The sequence below is a fragment of the Oreochromis aureus genome, linkage group 7 (assembly GCF_013358895.1).
Source record: "Oreochromis aureus strain Israel breed Guangdong linkage group 7, ZZ_aureus, whole genome shotgun sequence".
NCBI lineage: Eukaryota > Metazoa > Chordata > Actinopteri > Cichliformes > Cichlidae > Oreochromis > Oreochromis aureus.
The window spans coordinates 28,825,555-28,847,567 of record NC_052948.1 but is presented as its reverse complement, the minus strand read 5'-3'; the positions used below and the strand labels follow the sequence as shown (position 1 = coordinate 28,847,567).

General features: G+C 40.2%; 1 pseudogene; it reads left to right on the top strand.

The window, feature by feature from the left end:
* The first annotated feature begins 10,771 nt into the window (after positions 1-10,771).
* On the top strand, positions 10,772-16,741 carry LOC120441061 (annotated as a pseudogene).
* Positions 16,742-22,013: the final 5,272 nt, after the last annotated feature.

Here is a 22,013-nt window from a genome sequence, read left to right as displayed (position 1 = left end):
CGGTCGTGACAGATGGCCGCCCTCCCTGAGCCTGGTTCTGCGGAGGTTTCTTCCTGTCAAAGGAGTTTTCCTTCCACTGTCGCCAAAGTGCTTGCTCATAGGGGTCATATGATTGTTGGGTTTATCTATATACATTAATGCTTGTATGCTTTTCATTTATACTTTTGCCTTACTCTTCAGTTCATAATATAAAGTTACTTGAATGGTTTCCTTTTCCTTTTTTATTTTATATTGCTTTGCTATTTACCACAATCTAAATATCATGTTTAAATGTCATACATTATTGTAAATGGTATCTGTACAAAATATTGTTTGAATAACATGATACATTTATTAGTCCCCTAACAGGAAATTTCATAATTTGCATGTGGTATTTTCCCCCTTGACATTAAAATACCTTTGAAATACAAATTGAATACCGCTTAATGGACATCTTTTTTTTTCTACCACTTTAAACGACTCAAAACTGTAAAATCTAAATTGTAACTTCTCTTGAACACCTGACACTGAAGCATAATTTATTTTCTTTTATATCTATTAACTTATTTTGTAATCATGTAACTGGAGCATCTTTCTCTCATCTCTGTATGCCGCATATAACAGAGATCACAATACAGCTTACTTTGCTTTAAGTTGAAAATCAGCTGTATTCCATTTCCCTCCTTCTTGTGGTATAAAAAGCAAACTATGCTCATGTTGCATCTTGCTCCCTCTGGTGTTATAAATGGCAACCGGCACTAATTGAACCACATTAAAGGCAAACTACACTCATTGGCAGTAGTATTTCTGCCATTTTATAGTATTTGTGCTAAAACATAGTATTTCTACTAAATGTAGTATTTATGCTTAATCATACTATTTGTATATATTTCTGCCAGGTCCCCAGGCAGCTAATCCTCTGTGAGGACTGATACATATAAAATTTACATATCAGGGCCTGCACGGCTTCCCAGCCAGCCAATCATATCTGAGGTCTGCCCTTTCTCTCTCGTCATATCTCAGCGACAGATGTACAAAGAGCAATGCAAATCACAGTCAAAGTACACGAAAGTACGCTGATTCACCCAGTACAAGAATTATGCTTCTAGTCCACCTAGTTTTTGAGTTGCACGACGTTTTGTAACTCAAAAAGACAGCGTTTGCCGCCTCTCCGCAATCTAATTCTGACTGCTCATCACCCTGTTTTCCAGGCGCTTGCTCTCTTTCCAGGTGGCGCAGTTGGTAATGACACAGGTCTGCAACCCAAAGGTCGTGGGTTCAATTACACCTTGGGCAACATGTGTTTTTTCCTACAAATTAATACACTATCACAGACCACTAATTCATATTCATCATTTATTACAATTCTGCAAACTTTTATGATTTTAGCAGCTTTTCTAATATGGACCTCAGATTCTTCTTAACACTCCATGGCACAAATACTGTTCCCTTTAGGCTCTGTGTGTGTGTGTGTGTATCAATATTTCTCCCATTTTAAAGTATTACTCCTCCATAATTGTATTTCTGTTAAATCAAAGTACTTTTACTACATCTTAGTACTTCTGCTCAATCATAGTATTTCTGCTAAATCGTAGTATTTTGCCAAATTATGGTTTTTGTGCCAAATCATAACATTTGTTTTATGTTATAGTATTACTACTAAGTGGAGGAATTTCTGTCATGTTACAGTATATGTGCTGATTACAGTATTTCTGCTAAATCATAGTATTTCTACTATATTATATTTTTCTTTCTAAATATAGCATTTCTGCTATATAATTGTATTACTGCTATGTTATAATATTTGTGCTAAACCAGAGTATTTCTGCTGAAACATAGTATTTCTGCCGAATGATAGTATTTCTGTCAAATTACAGTATTTGTGCTAAAACATAGTATTTTTTTTTTAAATTTCAATATTAATAGTAAATTACAGTGTCTCTGGTAAATCGCAGCATTTCTGCTATGTTGTACTGTTTTTCTAAATCATAGTATTTCTGTAATGTTTAAGAATGTTTGGCTAAATATATTCTTTCTGTTATCTTATACTATTTCTCCTAAATTCTTGTATTTTTGAGAAGTTATCGTGTTTCTGGTAAGTTACAATATTTCTGCTAAGTTCTGCTATGCTATTGTATTTCTGCCAAGTATTATGTTTCCTCTAAGATATTGCAGTTCTGCTAAGTTACTACATTTTAGCAAAGTTCCTTTGCTTCTGCAAAGTTTTTACAAATTCTGCAACTTTTCAGCTTTTTCTGCTAGTTTCAGCAGACAGCTTCAGCATTACAGCATCCACACTGCATTTTCGCAGGAAATGCAAATTTTCTAGTTCTTTATTATTCTTCATCTTCAAGTTGCTTCCGCACGTTTTTGGCCTTTAACTAGTTCCACAATTTTTGTGCTATTTTCACCGTTCAAATTTCACAATATTTTGCTATTTCTGCTCTTTCCGGCTATGACTTTTGGTATTTATTACTGTTATACTTTTGAAATATTAAGTTTTTTTCCTTTAATTTGTCCCATTGAAATGAATGGGAAACTTCCACAATTCTGCTAAAACTTGCTTGTTTTTGAAACTTAACTACTTTCTCATACTTTCGCCTAGAACAACCATTCAAATTTTAAAATGTTCACAAATTATTGGGCTATTCATGAATGATTCAGCTTTTCATATCTGTTACCGTTTTCATCTTATCCCTCTTTAAGTTTTGAGTTTCATTTTGTGATTTTCACAAAATACATGCGTTGTTATGGTTGCTATGCACTTGGTTCTAAGTGAGCCACTGTACCTTTGGCAATTTTCTCTTCATGTCCGAACAACTTCTTGCTACTTGCTCAATTTTCACTCCACTTCCACAATTTATACATCAAAACGTAGGTATTTTTGCTGGCTTTCAGAAAATGTTACTATCATTGTTGTGGGATTTATAGAATTTTGGCAAATCTCCTCAGACCAACACAAAGTCTGGAAACTCTCCATAGAAAGTCAATGGAGAGTTTGTTCAAAATCACCGCTGGATTTCTGTAATGAGAGGCATATTCGAATCGTCATATCTCCCTAACAAAGCGGCGTCAAGACATGAGGCTTGTGCCAATATATCTTCAGACACTCCTGACGCTCACAATTCAAGAATTATTTTCTCATCTATTACCATTTGGCCATGAATTTGGTTTGTTTGAGGGTAGAAATTTGTCCCTCGCTCAGATTTCTTCAGATTTCAAACTCTGGAAATGAGGCACTTTTTTTCTCTCGTCATATCTTTTGATGGATTTCACACAGACCTGAAAATTTCCATGACTGTTCACCAAAGCCTGCTGTCTCTTACGGTGAAAGAATGATATCGATACTCCAAACAGATTTAGAGTTAGAAAGCGTTGTTCGAGGGCAAGTCAAGGCAAATTTCACTTTGCCTCTACTCAGTTATGGTGCATTACAAGTCAAATATCTTCAATAATTCATATTTTAATGATAAATTGTCAACACTGTAAGATTCCCCATGTCTTCTGAACAAAAGCGGTGTAAGAATGACCGTTCTAGCCCCTACGGTTAGGGAAATTACAGCCATTTGTTTGAGGGTGTCTTCACTATGAGAAATAGACTGCAGAAATCCAGTCCCTCTCTCTGTGCTGCGTGTGTGTAAAAACAGGTGCACCTGTTTTGGCGGGAAAAAGTACACAGCCTCTCTGATTGGTGGATTCAAATTTAGCAGCTCCCAGGCTGCTTGACTGACCTAGAAACTTGATTTTCTCTCCTGTGTGTGTGTGTGTGTGTGTGTGTGTGTGTGTGTGTGTGTGTGTGTGTGTGTGTGTGTGTGTGTGTGACAGAGAGAGAGAGAGAGAGAGGCGAGAGAGAGTTTTATTGGAGCATCTTATTGTATGATTTAAATTCAATATATTTAGACTGGTTGACTGAATTTGATCCTGTGTGTCTCTCTGTGCTTGTGTGTTCCGTATGTGTCCATATTTGTGATTGTGGGACTTTTTTTTCAGCTGTTCACTTTGCTTTTCCAATTTTCTATTTAAGTTATTACTATTGTGCTAAGTCATAGCATTTCTGCTGCTTTTCAGTATTTGTGCTAAATACAGGATTTCTGCTAAATCATACTATTTCTGCTATTTTATAAGATTTGTGCTAAATACAGCATTTGTGCTAAATCATACTATTTCTGCTATTTTATAGGATTTGTACTTAATATAATATTTCTGCTTAATTATAGTATTTCATCCATTTTATAGTATTTGTGCTAAAACATAGTATTTCTACTAAATGCAGTATTTCTGGGTAATCATTGTATTTCTATATATTTCTGCCAGGTCCCCAGGGAGTGAAGTCCTCTGTAAGGATTGTAATATTCAAATTTACATATCAGGACCTGGACGGCTTCCCAGCCAGCCAATCATATCTGAGGGCTTGCACATTCAAATTTGCATATTGGGGCATTCATGGCTTCTAAGACAACCAATCATATCTGAGGCCTGGCACATTCAAATTTGCATATTGTTACCTTCATGGCTTCCCAGCCAGCCAATCATATCTGAGGCCTGGCACATTCAAATTTGCATATTGGGACCTTCGTGGCTTCTAAGCCAACCAATCATCTATGTCATATATCTCTAATATTTCATATTTTTATTTTAAATGGTCAACATTTCAAGATCCCCCCATGTCTTCTGAACAAAACGGTGTAAGAATGACCGTTCTAGCCCCTACGGTTAGGAAATTATAGACATTTGTTTGAGGGGAGTCCTCACTATGGAAAATAGACAGCACAAATCCTGTCTCTGTGCTGCGTGTGTGCAAAAAGAGGTGCACCTGTTTTGGCGGGAAAAAGTACACAGCCTCTCTGATTGGTGGATTCAAATTTAGCAGCTCCCAGGCTGCTTGACTGACCTAGAAACTTGATTTTCTCTCCCTGTGTGTGTGTGTGTGTGTGTGTGTGTGTGTGTGTGTGTGTGTGTGTGTGTGTGTGTGTGTGTGTGTGTGTGAGTGAGTGAGTGAGTGAGTGAGTGAGTGAGTGAGTGAGTGAGTGAGTGAGTGAGTGAGTGAGTGAGTGAGTGAGTGTGTGTGTGTGTGTGAAAGAGAGAAAGAGAAAGGGAGGCGTAAAGAGAGTTTTATGGGAGCATCTTATTGTATGATTTAAATTCAATATATTTAGACTGGTTGACTGAATTTGATCCTGTGTGTGTCTCTCTGTGCATGTGTGTTTCCATATGTGTACATATTTGTGATTGTGTGACTGTTATACTTTTTTTTGCTGATTTTCTTTCATTTCACAATTACATTTGAGGGACCCTTAGCATGTTCAGGATTTTTTCAGCTGTCCATTTTGCTTTTCCAATTTTTCTATTTAAGTTATTACTATTGTACTAAGTCATAGCATTTCTGCTGCTTTTCAGTATTTATTTTTATTTCAGTAATCATACTATTTCTGCCATTTTATAGGATTTGTACTTAATGTAGTATTTCTGCTTAATTATACTATTTCTGCCATTTTATAAGATTTGTGCTAAATATAGTTTTTCTGCTAAAAAAAATAGTATTTCTGCCAAATATAGTATTTTTGATTAATTATAGTTTTCTACCAAATCATAGTACAGTTTTACTGCTTTTTATATGGCTTCTAAGACAGCCAATCATATCTGAGCCCTGGCACATTCAAATTTGCATATTGTTGCTTTCATGGCTTCCCAGCCAGCCAATCATATCTGAGGCCTGGCACATTCAAATTTGCATATTGGGGCCTTCATGGCTTCTAAGCCAACCAATCATCTATGTCATATATCTTTAATATTTCATATTTGTATTTTAAATGGTCAACATTTCAAGATTCCCCGTCTCTTCTGAACAAAACGGTCTAAGAATGACGGTTTTAGCCCCTCTACGGTTAGGAATTTATGGCTGTTTGTTTGAGGGGAATCCTGACTATGAGAAAAAGACTGCAAAATCCTGTCTCTCTCTGTGCTGCGTGTGCAAAAGCCTGCACTTGGTGCACCAGTTTTGGCGGGAAAAAGCACACAGCCTCTCTGATTGGTGGATTCAAATTGAGAAGCTCACAGCTGTTTTACTGACCTAGAAACATGCTGTTAACAGCCTCTGTTCACTTGCTGCCGCTGTGTGTGTGTGCATGTGTGTGCGTGCATGTGTGTGCGTGTGTGTGTGTGTGTGTGTGCATGTGTGTGCGTGCATGTGTGTGTGTGAGAGAGAGAGAGAGAGAGAGAGAAAGACACACACAAAGACCTTTTTAGGGCAGCATCTCATTGGTGGAAAAAAATATATTATATTCAGACTGGTTGACTGGCATAGACCCTGTGTCTTTGTCTCCCTCTGTACATTTGTGTATCCATATTTGATTTTCTGTGTATTTGGTGATTTGTGTATCCATATTTGATTTTGTGTATCTGTTGGCTGTTTTTTTTTTTTTTCTAAATGTATTTTTATTTTATTTTTTCACAGGTGAACAAAAATTCGTTTTGAGCGAACTTAACCATGTTCCTTTTATTCAGCTTGTCATTTTACCTTCCCAATATTTTCAGTTAGTTATTACTATTCTGCACAATCATACTATCTTTTCTAAATCATTGTTATTAAGCTATATTGTAGGATTTCTGCTAAATCATAGTATTTCTACTATATTATATTTTTCTTTCTAAATATAGCATTTCTGCTGTAGAGTAGTATTTCTGCTATGTTATAATATTTGTGCTAAACTGGAGTATATTTATTTAAATTTACAATATTCATAATATATTACAGTGTCTCTGGTAAATCACAGCATTTCTGCTATGTTGTACTGTTTTTCTAAATCATAGTATTTCTGTAATGTTTAAGAATGTTTGGCTCAATATATTCTTTCTGTTATCTTATACTATTTCTCCTAAATTCTTGTATTTTTGAGAAGTTTTCGTGTTTCTGGTGAGTTACAATATTTCTGCTAGGTTCTGCTGTGCTATTGTATTTCTGCCAAGTATTATGTTTCCTCTAAGATATTGCCGTTCTGCTAAGTTACTACATTTTAGCAAAGTTCCTTTGCTTCTGCAAAGTTTTTACAATTTCTGCAACTTTTTAGCTTTTTCAGCTATTTTTAGCAGACAGCTTCAGCATTACAGCATCCACACTGCATTTTCGCAGGAAATGCAAATTTTTCTAGTTGCAGTTGAATTTTTGCAGGTGAATTTTTTGCAGGTGAATTTTGCAGGTGAATTTTTGCAGGTGAATTTTGCAGTTGAATTTTTGCAGGTGAATTTTGCAGGTGAATTTTGCAGGTGAATTTTTGCAGGCTTAATTTTGCAGGTGAATATTTTTGCAGGGAAATTTGGAGGATAAAAATTCAGTGTTATAAATTCAATGTCTAAAAATAGTTGGATTCTGATGACACTGTATTTCTTCCATATATTTCTTCCATACACAGAGGGTTAATAACACTCACCTTCCTTCCATTTCCAGAGTGTAACATCCAACCAGCTGTGCAAAATCCGAAATTCCCATGGTGTTGTTCAAAATGTGCTCTGACACAATCATAAGCATCGCTTGCTACTGAAAACAAGAAAAAAGCCGGTCCTGCTATGGGCTGAACCATTTGTTAATGGTGGAGGGGGGGAACACTATGCAATATATTCAGTTTTAGCATTTATATTCACTGTTGACTGTAACTACGCTCAAACTGTTAATGCTATCTTATTTTAATAAACAACACTGTCATATGCAAAACTGGGGTGGCACTTGGGGTGGCAAGGGATCATTTTAGGGTGGCACTTGCCACCCCATGCCACCCTTCTAGATCCGCCCCTGTGTAGTCCCAGAAATTGACTAAAAGGTAACTGTCTCTTCTCCTGTCCTCATCTCACCTCCAATCAAATTCCTTCTTCACACTTACAATTTTACTCATTTTCTCTTCAGGAGTCCAGGTTGATGGAAAACACAGTTCTACAGGTAAAAGGAGAAATCAGAGAAATTAAGAATCACACAACCAGAATAAGGACTAAAATTAAATATTTCCAGAAGTAAATTCACTTTTTACTGACGACTCTCTGCTTTCTGTTAGAGCCTGTTGATGTCAGGCTGGTGGGAGGAGCCGGTCACTGTGCAGGAACACTGGAGGCAAAACATCTGGGAGAGTGGAGACCATTGTGTGCCTCTCATGATTCCTGGACCCTGAAAGAAGCAGCTGTTTTCTGTGAATATCTGGACTGTGGCTCTGCTGTTTATGTAGAAGAAAGACATTCCTCATATACATCTGCTTGGTTGATCAGTTCTGATTGTGTCCTGTCCAGATCTCCTCTGAGGGAATGTACAACGTCAGATTACACTGACCAAATCCTGAAACTCACCTGTGCAGGTACACTGGAGGCAAACAGCCCCCCACTCTTGGGTGGTTGTGGCCAGCCAGGGCCTCTGGCTCTCGGGGGCATTGTTGCAATGTCTTACCCTAATTTTGAAGTATGCTTCATGACTAGGGTGACCAACCGTCCTCTTTACCCAGACATGTCCACTTTTACATTCTGTCCAGGGCATCCGGGGATTTTCGAGATTGATAAAAATGTCCGGGTTTTCCTATATTCCGACAGAGGACCCATGTGAGGCGTCATCCCTGAACTGCTGCTTTGTGGCGCTTGTTCTGCGCTCACAGAAGGGACTGACAGTGCGCAGCAATGTGCCTAATGATGTTTAAAAGATCCCAAAGTGCAAGTGCTTCTTTTCAGACGAACTGCAAAAGAAATTTCCTCCTACCGACCATAGCTGGACATGGCCATTGGGCATACCAGGGCATATTTTCGTTGTGCTGACATTTTACAGTCAGTTACAATAACTCGTACTGCGTACTAGCTAGCATGACGGAGTTTCTATACAGCTGGGTGGGTGCTGTGATGTTACTGATAGTGATATGATATCGGTTTGGATATGTGGTGAGAGGGACATGAAGATGAAACCAGGAGATGTCCTTACTGAATCATCAGAGCTGAACAGGTGATGGAGAAACAGGTTTATCTTTTAGGTGACATGAATGAGTTGAAGGAAGTTATAAACTGTTTCTGTGACAAATAACACCAGGATCCTTTTCTAAGTAGCTGACAGCTGGTAACTGTGCAGGGGCGGGTCTAGCAAAGTTTTGCCAGGGGGCCAGGTAGGGCATTAACAGGGAAAAGGGGGCACAAAGAAATACTTTTCTTTATTATTCTCATTTAAAATGTCTAGCTTTTATTAAATAATTATCTGAATCTTACAACCAAAGTTTTCATCTGATGTAAAAAAATCATATATATACCAACAAGACAGTGTTCATCACTGTCACAACAGCGTTGTTTTCATTCAAAGGCTTTATGGTTTTCCTATAATACCTGGTGGGCGGTCTCTAATGCCCTGGTCAGTTTTTTTTGTCCCAGTCGAGCCCTCATACTGACCCAGTACTGGTGATTTTTCTTATGCAGATGAGGCATTATTTCTGTACCATTATTTAATTCCAGAGGTTTTAAGTGTTTGGTTTTTTTGCACTTGTTGACTTGTAAAAGCCTATATGACATATTTTATTTCATAATTCATTAACTGCACAGAGAAGGCATCGTTTAAATATGTTAAATATGTTTCTTTAAGCTAGTTCTTCATGACTGAGCTAAGTGTCCTCTTTTTGGAAATCAAAATATGGTCACCCTATTCATGACAGAAACTCATATACAGCCACATTTCTCTTTCTCACTTTGTCACTCACTCACTTATACAATTTTGTCTTTCAGCATTTGTGTATGGTTTTCCTGTGTTTTGTTACAGATGAAGACCCAACATGTTTTTTTTTGTTTTTTCCTGACTACTTAGTGGAGTCAGCAGCACTCAGTTACAGGTTCCACAAAAAGGGGCAATACTGCATATCAACAAAGGAGAATCCCAGTTAATAACAGCTGTTGAAATGAAATATAAAAAGCGAAGCCAACATATCTCCTGTTAGAAAGATGTGTTCTGTTGTTAATGATGAAGTCATGTTGGAATTGTGCTGAGTTTAAATCAGTGAATAGTTGTTTGCTGCCATCTTTTTCTTGTTTGTCTGCTGTCTCTGATCTCTCTGTTTGATCTTCTCTGATGTCTCCAGACTCTGTCAGGCTGCTGAATGGTTCCAGTCTGTGTTCAGGCAGACTGGAGGTGAAGTCTAACCAGAGATGGTCCTCAGTGTGTGAAGCTGACTTTGACCAGCAGGATGCAGAGGTGGTCTGTAGGGAGCTCGGCTGTGGACCTCCTTCGGTCCTCCAGGGGCGCTCTATGGAGAAGTGGAGGCTCCAGTGTGGAGCAAAGAGTTCCAGTGTGGAGGCCATGAGTCTGCTCTCCTGGACTGTAGAAGCTCAGGCTCAGCTCGAAACAGCTGCTCACCTGGCAAAGCTGTTGGACTCACCTGCTCAGGTAGAAGAGGAGCTGCAGCTTTGATGTGGTTCAAACTCACTTTATTCTTTTACTGATGACTCTCTGCTTTCTGTTCAGAGAGTGATTTCAGGTTGGTAGGAGGAGCCAGTCGCTGCGCAGGTATACTGGAGGTGCAAAATCGGAAAGAATGGAGACCTGTGGATAGCTCTGACTGGAGCTTGAAAGAAAGCAGCTGTTGTGTGCATACATCTGGACTGTGGCCCAGCTGTTTCTGTCAAAAGAGGCACAATTTCTCATGGAGATCTAGATGGAAGATTAATTCTGACTGTGTTCAGCCAGGAGCTCCTCTGAGGATTGTACAACATCGGCTGACACTGATCAAATCCTGAATATCACCTGCTCAGGTAATCATACTGATTAAGTCATCCATGACTTCATATATGAGAGATGTACCAAGCTGTGACAGATGGAAGCAAAAATAGCAGCAGACCGTCTCCATCAGTCACAACATGGCAGAGATTCAGAAACCCTCTAAACCAACCTCCAACCAGCCTGAAAGGACTCCTTCAGCCTAACAGCTTTCCAAGTTGCTGCTTTCAGCAAGTGTTTATTGAGAAGTACAAACACAAAGGCTGGAGGAAGTGAAACTAGTTAACAGGTTTTTACAGAAAAGAGAACAGGACAGGAAGTGGGAAATGTTCCTGGACACATTTAAGAAATAGCACTAATATATACACATCACTCAATTATAAATATCAAGGATTAACAAAGGTGATTATAAATAAAATATCAAGAAAACTGACAAGAATATTACAGAGTAGAAAAGAGTGTGTGCAAAAAAGGGTGTAACTATTGCAATGTGTTCGATGGAGGAGTTGTACAGGGAGATCGCCACAGGCAGGAATGATTTCCTGGGTCGTTCAGTGGTGCTTTTTGGCCACTTGGCTATGATAGTAAACAGTAGGGATGGGTATTGATAAGATTTTCACGATTCCGATTCCGTTTTCGATTCTGTTTAACGATTCGATTCTTTATCGATTCTCTTATCGATTCTTTTTAAAAAAGGAGAACACTAAGGTCGATTAGCTTAGAACTTTGTTTTATATCTTCTCTTTGAACAAGATAGGAGTAACATGGCCTTACAAACCCAACAGTGAGATCTTAAAAGATCCACAGCCTACGGCTCTTCAATGGGGTGTCACAGGGTCCCCAGGAAAAAAAATTTGTAAATGTAAAGCAATAAAATAAATATTCTTCTGTAGCAATAACAAAGTATAACATAAATTATTCTGTAGCAATTACACAAGAATATCCAGTAATGTCCCTGCCTACAATTAAACACATTCACTTACCGAAAATCGGGGGCATCTGCTGTGGCAAATGGGTGCAAGCCTTTGACCACAAACTTAGTCACTGCTCGGTGACATTCGTCTATCCTGGCCTGAAAGGAGACGCTACCGGTAGACTGCAGCGAGAACTGCCAGCATCTGAGCCAGCCAGACTCTGTCTGTCTCTCCCATCATGGTCACCTAAATGCAGCACACAGTAATGGCAGGTTTTGTAATAAGGCAGATCGCGCTAACATAATATGCACTGTTAGTTGATTATTTACCTGCCGCATTGCGGGAGAGGGCGTGCAAGCGTTACCGCTGCTGCTGGGTTGAGATTCACGAGTCCGGGGCGGAATTAAAAACACGACATTCATTTAAGGTTATCGCTTGTTTTGTGAGCAAATGCTTTTGCATATTCGTAGTGTTTCCTCCTTTAAATGAAATATCTACTTTGCAAGTATTGCAAGTTGCCCGTTGTCATCCGTTCTCGTAAAGTATAACCAAACTTTTGAGCGTTTGAGCCGCTTAGGCGCCCTGCCAGGTAAATGACGCTCCATAGCGTGGTGGCGTCATTCGGGCGACTGGAATCGATTTGAAACAGTGGGAACCGGTTCTCAACAAGAACCGGGTTTCGATACCCATCCCTAGTAAACGGTAGACACTGATGTAACACTAAATCTTTTGGACTGTGTTCAGCACAAAATTAGTCATTGTCAATTGTTGATTTGTCCTATTCTCATTGTATGACTGAATTATGATAGCTGTTTGTTATCCATTACTATGCATACTCTCTCTTCGTGTGTGTGTGTGTGTGTCTCTCTCTGGTTAAATTCATTACGGTTCAGTTTATACAATAAAATATGTTAATGTGCAATCCCTAATATCCCTAATATGTTTATGTGTGGGTGTCTCCAGACTCTCCAGACTCTGTCAGGCTGCTGAATGGTTCCAGTCTGTGTTCAGGCAGACTGGAGGTGAAAGTCTAACCAGAGCTGGTCCTCAGTGTGTGAAGCTGACTTTGACCAGCAGGATGCAGAGGTGGTCTGTAGGGAGCTCGGCTGTGGGCCTCCTTTGGTCCTCCAGGGGGCGCTCTATGGAGAAGTGGAGGCTCCAGTGTGGAGCAAAGAGTTCCAGTGTGGAGGCCATGAGTCTGCTCTCCTGGACTGTAGAAGCTCAGGCTCAGCTCGAAACAGCTGCTCACCTGGCAAAGCTGTTGGACTCACCTGCTCAGGTAGAAGAGGAGCTGCAGCTTTGATGTGGCTCAAACTCACTTTATTCTTTTACTGATAACTCTCTGCTTTCTGTTCAGACTTTGATTTCAGGTTGGTGGGAGGAGCCAGTCGCTGTGCAGGAACACTTGAGGCAAAATATCTGGGAAAGTGGAGACCAGTGTATGGCTTTTTCTCGACCCTGAAAGAAGCAGCTGAAGTTTGCCAATATCTGGACTGTGGCTCAGCTGTTTCTATACAAAAGGCATACTCCTCATACAAATTTGTGTGGTCAATTTCTTCTGACTGTGTTCAGTCAGGATTTCCTCTGAGGGATTGTACAACATTGGCTAACACTGATCAAATCCTGACTCTCACCTGCTCAGGTAATCATATTGATGAAGTTATCCATGACTCTTATATGACAGAGATGTACCAAGCTGTGACAGATAGCAGCAAAAATAGCAGCAGACCATCTCCATCAGTCATAACATGGAAGAGATTCAGGAATCCTCTAAACCAACCTCCAACCAGCCTGAAACGACTCCTTCAGCCTAACACCTTTCCAAGTTGCTGCTTTCAGCAAGTGTTTATTGAGAAGTACAAACACAAAGGCTGGAGAAAGTGAAACTAGTTAACAGGTTTTTACAGAAAAGAGAACAGGATGGGAAGTGGGAAATGTTCAGGGAGAGGAGCTGGGATGACAGCAGGAACTAGAACAGAAGTCAGCAGGGATGTAGATCTATATGTTATTGAAGCACAATGAGCACACCTGTGCAGGTACATATCACGATATACATGCTCATTTGAGTTTTCTAGTTTCTGAGGGTATATCACTATAGTGACATGTTTACATATGATAGCACCATCATGTTCTCATCCCAAAACGTAACATATGTGACAAATCGTTGGTATGTTACACATTCGGCCACCCAGCCCGTCTGTATGTTACGCATTCAGAAACATGAGAACCGGTTGGAATGAATCTACACATGTACATTTCTTTTACTTTCTCATCATGAATCAATTGGAAAAACGCTATTTAATAAGATTAAGGATGTGGTTAAGGGTATAAAGTTAAGGTTAGGGCTGGAATACACAGCTGGAACTTGTGTTACCGTCGGGAGCGTCATTCTTCTGGATTCCATTCCAAACTCTGGTGCCTAAAATAGGGACCCAGAAGCTTACCTTTCTCCTTCCTACGGGACATCTCGCGATGTGACAAATCATTGGTATGTTCTGGCGCTGGGAATGAGAATGGTCTCGATACCACAAAAACAAATGCTTCACTAGTTTCATCACCAGATCATCTTTCTGTCTCAGCCTTATAGTTTAAATGAATCAACAACCCTGAGTAATACTATCAGAATCCTCGAAGCGCAGGCAAGATGGTGGTGTGGCAGCAATTTTCCACACCAGCTTATTAATCAACCAAAGACCAAGTCAGACTTTTAATTCATTTGAAAGCCTGATGCTTAGCCTTGTCCACAATAGCTGGAAAAGTCAAAAAAACAGTCTCCTATCATCTATCATCCACCGGGCCTTACACAGTTTCTGTCTGATTTCTCAGACCTTTTATAATTATTGTGGGTGATTTTAACATCCATGTAGATGCTAAAAATGACGGCCTCAACACAGCATTTAATCTCTTATTAGACTCATTTGGCTTCTCTCAAAATGTAAAAGAACCCACCACCACTTTAATCACAATCTGGATCTTGTTTTAACATATGGCATAGAAACTGAACATTTAACAGTCTTTCCTGAAAACCCTCTGCTGTCTGATCATTTCCAGATAACATTTACATTTACAATAATTGATTACACAGCAGTGGAGAGTAGACTTTATCAAAGTAGATGTCTTTCTGAAAGCGCTGTAACTAAGTTTAAGAATATAATCCACCCACTGTTATCATCTTCAATGCCCTGTACCAACATAGAGCAGAGCAGCTATCTGAACACTATGCCAACAGAGGTCGATTGTGTTGTTAATAATTTTGCTTCCACACTACGTATGACTCTGGATACTGTAGCTCCTGTGAAAAAGAGTCTCTAATCAGAAGTACTTGACTCCCTGGTATAATTCTCAAACACACATCTTAAAACAGATAACTCAAAAGCTGGAGAGGAAATGGTATATAACAAATTTAGAAGATCACTATGTAGCCTGGAGAAATAGTTTGCTGGTTTATAAAAATAAAAAATAAAAAAGCCCTCAGTAAAGCTAGAACATCATACTACTCATCACAGACTGAAGACAATAAAAACAATCCTAGGTTTCTCTTCAACACTGTAGCTGGACTAACAAAAAGTCAGAGCACTGCTGAAACAACCATTTTTTAACATTAACTAGTAATGAATTCGCTCTCGCATTTGTTTGTTATCCTCCACTGTAAATAAACGCTCACTCATATCATCAGCCTTTGCCCGCATTTTGGGTCCTCCTTTACTAACACCACATGGCCTGCCCCGTAAACCATGACAAATCGGTTATGTACCACAGGCCTTCAAGCTGGCAGTAGTTAAACCGTTACTTTAAAAGCCATCTGTAGACTCAGTTGTCTTAGTTTAATTATAGGCCAATCTCCAACCTTCCCTTTATCTCAAAAATTCTTGAAAGAATAGTTGTCAAACAGCTAACAGATCATCAGCATATGTATATATATAATTAGTATGAATATCTAGTAATGTGCATACATTCTTAGATTTGTACTAGTGCTGTCAGCCTTAATCTCATTAAAATTACGTTAACGCCATAACCCCATTACGGAGATTTTTACACTTTAATGCGTTTATGGCGTTAACGTAATTTTAACAAGATTAATGCTGATAGCACTAATTTGTACATATATTTATTCTTAAAATTCTTACATTCCTGCACTTATATTTGTTTATTTCTTATGTTTCTTACATTTGCACATTTTGCTTATATCAAGGATACAATAGAATGAGTCGACTTTCTGTGGTTGATAAAAATTGGAAGTTAGATTCCCTGCCCCGTGGCCTTTGTGCAGCTCTCCCAGGAACGCAAATACACCTCCACTCGGTCCTCTCTTTGTCCACTGAAAAAACACTGAAGACCATTAAAAGGTCCTGTGGATGTGGGATATAACAATAAAAAGGCCAAAATGAACAAGAAGACAGAAGGGACATTTGAAAATAAAACCATCAAAAGAACACATAAAAGCCAATACACTATGATCACCAAGGACAAATGGAAAAAGCTTAAAATGTAATATATAAACTATTTTCTCTCTGGCCATGTCCTGTCCCTGAGCCAGGTACCAGAGCTGACTGTTTAGTGAAGTCAGCTGCACTCATTTTACTGGTTCCACAAGAAAAATGAACAATAATACACACCCACAAAGGAAAATCCCAGTAGGCTAGGGCTGCAATAACAGCTGTTGGATTACAAAGTCTAAATGTGATGCTAAAAGTCATATTGGAGTTGTGCTGAGTTTGGATCAGTGAATAGTTGTTTGCTGCCATCTTTTTCTTGTGTGTCTGCTGTCTCTGATCTCTCTGTTTGATCTTCTCTGATGTCTCCAGACTCTGTCAGGCTGCTGAATGGTTCCAGTCTGTGTTCAGGCAGACTGGAGGTGAAGTCTAACCAGAGCTGGTCCTCAGTGTGTGAAGCTGACTTTGACCAGCAGGATGCAGAGGTGGTCTGTAGGGAGCTCGGCTGTGGGCCTCCTTCGGGTCCTCCAGGGGCGCTCTATGGAGAAGTGGAGGCTCAGTGTGGAGCAAAGAGTTCCAGTGTGGAGGCCATGAGTCTGCTCTCCTGGACTGTAGAAGTTCAGGCTCAGCTAGAAACAGCTGCTCACCTGGCAAAGCTGTTGGACTCACCTGCTCAGGTAGAAGAGGAGCTGCAGCTTTGATGTAGTTCAAACCCACTTTATTTTTTTACTGATGACTCTGCTTTCTGTTCAGAGCCTGATTTCAGGTTGGTGGGAGGAGCCAGTCGCTGTACAGGTACATTGGAGTTTAAACATCTGGGAAAGTGGAGACCAGTGTATGGCTTTTTCTGGACCCTGAAAGAAGCAGCTGTTTCCTGTGAACAACTGGACTGTGGCTCAGCTGTTTATATAGAAATGATAGACTCCTCACGCACAACTGGGTGGTTGATCAGTTCTGATTGTGTTCTGTCCAGATCTCCTCTGAGGGACTGTGCAACATCAGATTACACTGACCAAATCCTGAAACTCACCTGCTCAGGTAATCATACTGAGTCATCCATGACTTCATATTTACAAAGATGTACCAAGCTGTGACAGATAGCAGCAAGAATAGCAACCAACCAACCAGCCTGAAAGGACTCCTTCAGCCTAACAGCTTTCCAAGTTGCTGCTTTCACCAGGAGAAGTACAAACACAAAGGCTGGAGGAAGTGAAACTAGTTATTGTTATTGTAAAACAGAGAGCAAGACGGGAAGTGGGAAATGTTCAGGGAAAGGAGCTGGGATGACAGCAGGAACTAGAACAGAAGTCAGCAGGGATGTAGATCTATATGTTATTGAAGCACAATGAGCACACCTGTGCAGGTACATATCACGTATACATGCTCATTTGAGTTGTGTCTAGTTTCTGAGGGTATATCACTATAGTGACATGTTTACATATGATAGCACCATCACGTTCTCATCCCAAAACGTAACATATGTGACAAATCGTTGGTATGTTACACATTCGGCCACCCAACCCATCTGTATGCGAGTTGTGTCTAGTTTCTGAGGTTATATCACTACAGTGGCATGTTTATGATAGCACATAATCAAATCTATACTAGTTTCATCAACAGATCATCTATCTTTGCATTATAAAGAGCATTTTACCTCAAAAGTTTTGCATATGCGTATGATATGATCCACAAATGTAAACAAAGATTTACAAATGTGTACAATTATTTGTGTTGAACTTTTTAGGACTCACAAGTGCATACTTTAATCCACACACAAATACAAAGCCAGCAGAGGTAGATTGGTCTTAAATAGAAGCCCCCGGTGCACCGTGTGACTAACTAACTAAGTCTGTGAAGGTTCTCAGTCATCCAGGTCATCGTAGTCAAAGGAGTTTGCAGACGCTTTTCTTTGCAAACTCCTTTGACTAACTAACTAACTTTTCCCCACTCTGTGACACACCCACTGGGGTGTGTCAAACCTTGGCAACTGGTGATTCTTTTCTGAGACGTGGAGCTAGAGACTCCAGCAACCACAGTCAACTATCTTCCAGAAGCCAGAGCAGGCAACATTGAGCGAAATTAAAACTGCTGGCTATGGGTAAACGTAAATTCAGTAAAATTATTATTCACATCGGCAGTAATGACACCCAGTTACGTCAATCAAACATCACTAAAATTATTATTGATTCAGTGTGTAGCTTTGCCAAACGTTGCCTTAAATTGTTGGCTGTCTGAGTGTCCAAAAAACAATGTGGGCTTTATAGATAATTGGAAAACTTGCTGAGGAAAACCTGGTCTTCTTAGGAGAGATGGCATCCATCCCACCGTGGATGGAGCAGCTCTCATTTCTAGAAATCTGGCCAAATTTATTAAACCCCCAAAAACGTGACTATCCAAAGTTGGGACCAGGAAGCAGAGTTGCAATCTTACACCCCTCCCTGCAGCTTCTCTCCTCCTGTTATCCCCCCATCCCCTTAGAGACTGTGTCAGCTCCTAAACAAACAAAAAAACAAGTTAAAAATCAGCCAAAAAACCCCAATTTAAACATTAAAAAATCACAAACAAAGAAAAAAAACAAAACAAAAATCTCTGTTAGTACATGAAGTAATAATTGATCAACAAAATAGGTTTACTCTGCCTTACAGAAACCTGGTTACAGCAGGATGATTATGTTAGTTTAAATGAATCAACACCCCCCGAGTCATACTAACTATCAGAATACTCGAAGCACAGGCCGAGGGGGCGGTGTGGCAGCAAACTTCCACACCAGCTTGTTAATCAACCAAAGACCAAGACAGAGGTTTCATTCATTTGAAAGCCTGATGCTTATGTAACCGGGGACGTGTGTCCCTCTATCTTATAAAGAGATCTATACTGCTGACCCCAAGTATAACATCTACAATATCTGAATCTAGGGCTTGTATCAAAAATCTTAGACCTAGGCTCTTCCAGTTTAGAATTATCGCAGGTTTTCTCAGATTCACGCTCACTGATCTACCAGGTTTGAATCAGAATCAGAATCTTTATTGTCATTGTCACAGGTACAACGAAATTAAAAATGGTCCCCGATCAGTGCATCATCCCTAACAATATCAAAATATAAATAAAACAATAAAATTCAATAAATAAAATAAATAGAATACTTAAAGTGCTAATAAGAAGTATCAGCAAACATTCACATACATTCCCACATACATGCTTCAGTCAGCTCATAGATTAATACAAGAGTGGCGTGATGGACATTTTTTTATAGCAGTATTCAGATGTGTTATTGCAGTTGGATAAAAGCTATGTTTGAGTGTATTAGTCCTTACACTGATTGCTCTGTACCGTCTGCCTGAGGGCAACAGTTCAAAGAGGGAGTGGCCAGGATGTGAGGTATCTTTTATAATGTTTTGGGCTTTTTTAAGACAGTGGGTGTTGTGTAGATCTTCCAGTGTGGGGAGAGGGCAGCCAGGGATCTTTTGGGTGGTGTTAATGATCCCTTGGAGTGCTTTCTTCTGAGCCACTGTGCAGCTAGTATAACAGATGCAGGTTAGAACACTCTCAATGGTGGCTCTGTAGAAGTACACCAGCAGTCTCTGTGTGATGTTATTCCTCCTGAGAATTCTCAGGAAGTACAGTCTCTGTTGGGCCTTTTTCAGCAGCTCGGAGGTGTTCGCACTCCAGAAAAGTTTCTCCTCTATGTTGACTCCCAGGAAGCGAAAGCTTGCCACCCTTTCTACACAGTCCCCATTAATGAATAGTGGTGAGATCTCTGCCTTTTTCCTTCTGAAGTCTATTATGAGTTCTTTGGTTTTTGAAGTGTTGAGGAGGAGGTTATTGGCCTTACACCATGACGTCAGCTGCTCCACCTCGTCTCTGTAAGCAGACTCGTCACCCCTGTAAATGAGCCCCACCACGGTGGTGTCATCTGCAAATTTCACAAAGATGTTGCTCTGGTAGAGAGGAGTGCAGTCGTGTGTGTAGAGAGAGTAGAGCAGTGGACTGAGCACACAGCCCTGGGGTGAGCCAGTGCTGAGACTCAGGGCTGAGGATGTGTGATGGCCAACTCTGACTCTCTGTTTATGGCCCGAGAGAAAGCTGTTGATCCACATGCAGCTGCTGTATGGTGTTAAAAGCTGAGCAGTAATCCACGAAGAGCATCCGCACATAGCTCCCATGCTCTTCCAGGTGTGTTACGGCAGCATGGAGTGCTGTGGCTACAGCGTCTTCTGTGGACCAGTTTGCTCTGTAGGCAAACTGGTGTGGATCCAGGCTGCGGGGCAGGGCTGCTGTGATGTGTCTGCGGACCAGCTTCTCAAAGCATTTCATTAGCACTGGGGTGAGTGCCATTGAGTCATTCAGGCTGGTGATGTGGGGCTTCTTAGGCAAGGGGACTATGGTGGAGGACTTCAGGCAGAGTGGGACAGTTGCCTGTGTGAGGGATTTGTTGAAGATCCTGGTGAAGATCCCAGGCAGCTGTTCTGCACAATCCCTCAATATTCAACCTGGCACACCATCAGGACCCGCCGCCTTCCTTGAGTTAACGGCCTGCAGAGTGCGCCTCACCTCGTGTTCTTCCAGGGTGAGGGTGGTGCTGCTGTGGGTGACGTGTTGTTGCTGTGGCTCCAATACCTCCGGTACCATGGCCTCAAAGCGGGCAAAGAAGATATTCAGCTCCTCCGCCAGTGCCAGGTCACCTTCCGCAGCTCCAAGATTGATCTTATAGTTGGTTAGATGCTGGATGCCGTGCCACACCGGCCGGCTGTTGTTACTCTCCAGAATTGGGAAGGAGACTGGCAGTAGCAGGTTCTGTAAGAGTAAATAAGACCTCCAACCCACACAACACACAGGACCACAGATTTATGAAACAGAAAATTAGCTTTATGTAAATATTTTGTTCAGTTCCATTTGCCTGTTTATTAAAGCAGGAATACCTTCAAGTAAAATAAATAACTCAAATATTCCACAAAAAGTAATTTAAACCAGCGGTCCCCAACCTTCTTTGCACCACGGACCGGTTTAATGTCCGACAATATTTTCATGGAACAGTCATTAAGGTGTCGCAGATAAATACAACAAAATAAAATGATACGACCAAGACAAAAACTGTGATATTTGGTAAATATAATAATAAACGCGAATTCCCTGTGTAGTTGTGTAACTTTATTAGCAGCGTCCTCCTGAAATGCGCCAACAACATTGAGAGGAACGTCCTCCTCTCTGCCCCTTAACCTCTGGTCGCTATGGCAACGCGTAAATATTTCTTTCAAAATAAAATACACAACTACAACACGGGAAAAGACCGAGTTAACGATAAAACCCCTGAAGACCATAAATTTCACTTCCGAGCCTCAACTCTCGCAGCCTGGTAACAAACGATTCACTGACCAGTACCGGTCCGTGGGCCGGAGGTTGGGGACCACTGATTTAAACAACCACAATGGATGTAAAGCAAGAAAAAAAATGAAATATTTCAACACCCTCCAACAAAAAAACTTTCTGTGGATACAAATGTCTAAAACTACATATAATGTCTCTTTCTCTTACAAAGTCTTACCTATGTGTCGACAAATCGTACAATACACACAGATCAGGTTGTATTCCGTTTCCAGGTTTCCGTTTCCAGTTTCGGGTTATGTTTTCTCGCATCTGATATTTTTAATTTTTTGTCACAGCAAATAAAAGCTGCATCTTTGAGTTAAACTTTTCATTAACTGAACCGCACAGCGATACACGAGAGAACAACACAACCATAACTAAGAGAACTAGAAATGCAAATGACTACAGTATGAAAAAACTAGGAAACTGAACCATGAATAACACCAGAAACAATGAACATTAATTAACCAGTAGCACAAGCAGAGATGCTGTAGATGTACAATGATTCTATTATATTCTAAATAGTAATCTACATACATGACTTTGCATTTGTGTGTGGAATAAACACAGAAGAACACAGGAGTGTGTGGAATGAACTGATCTTCTCTG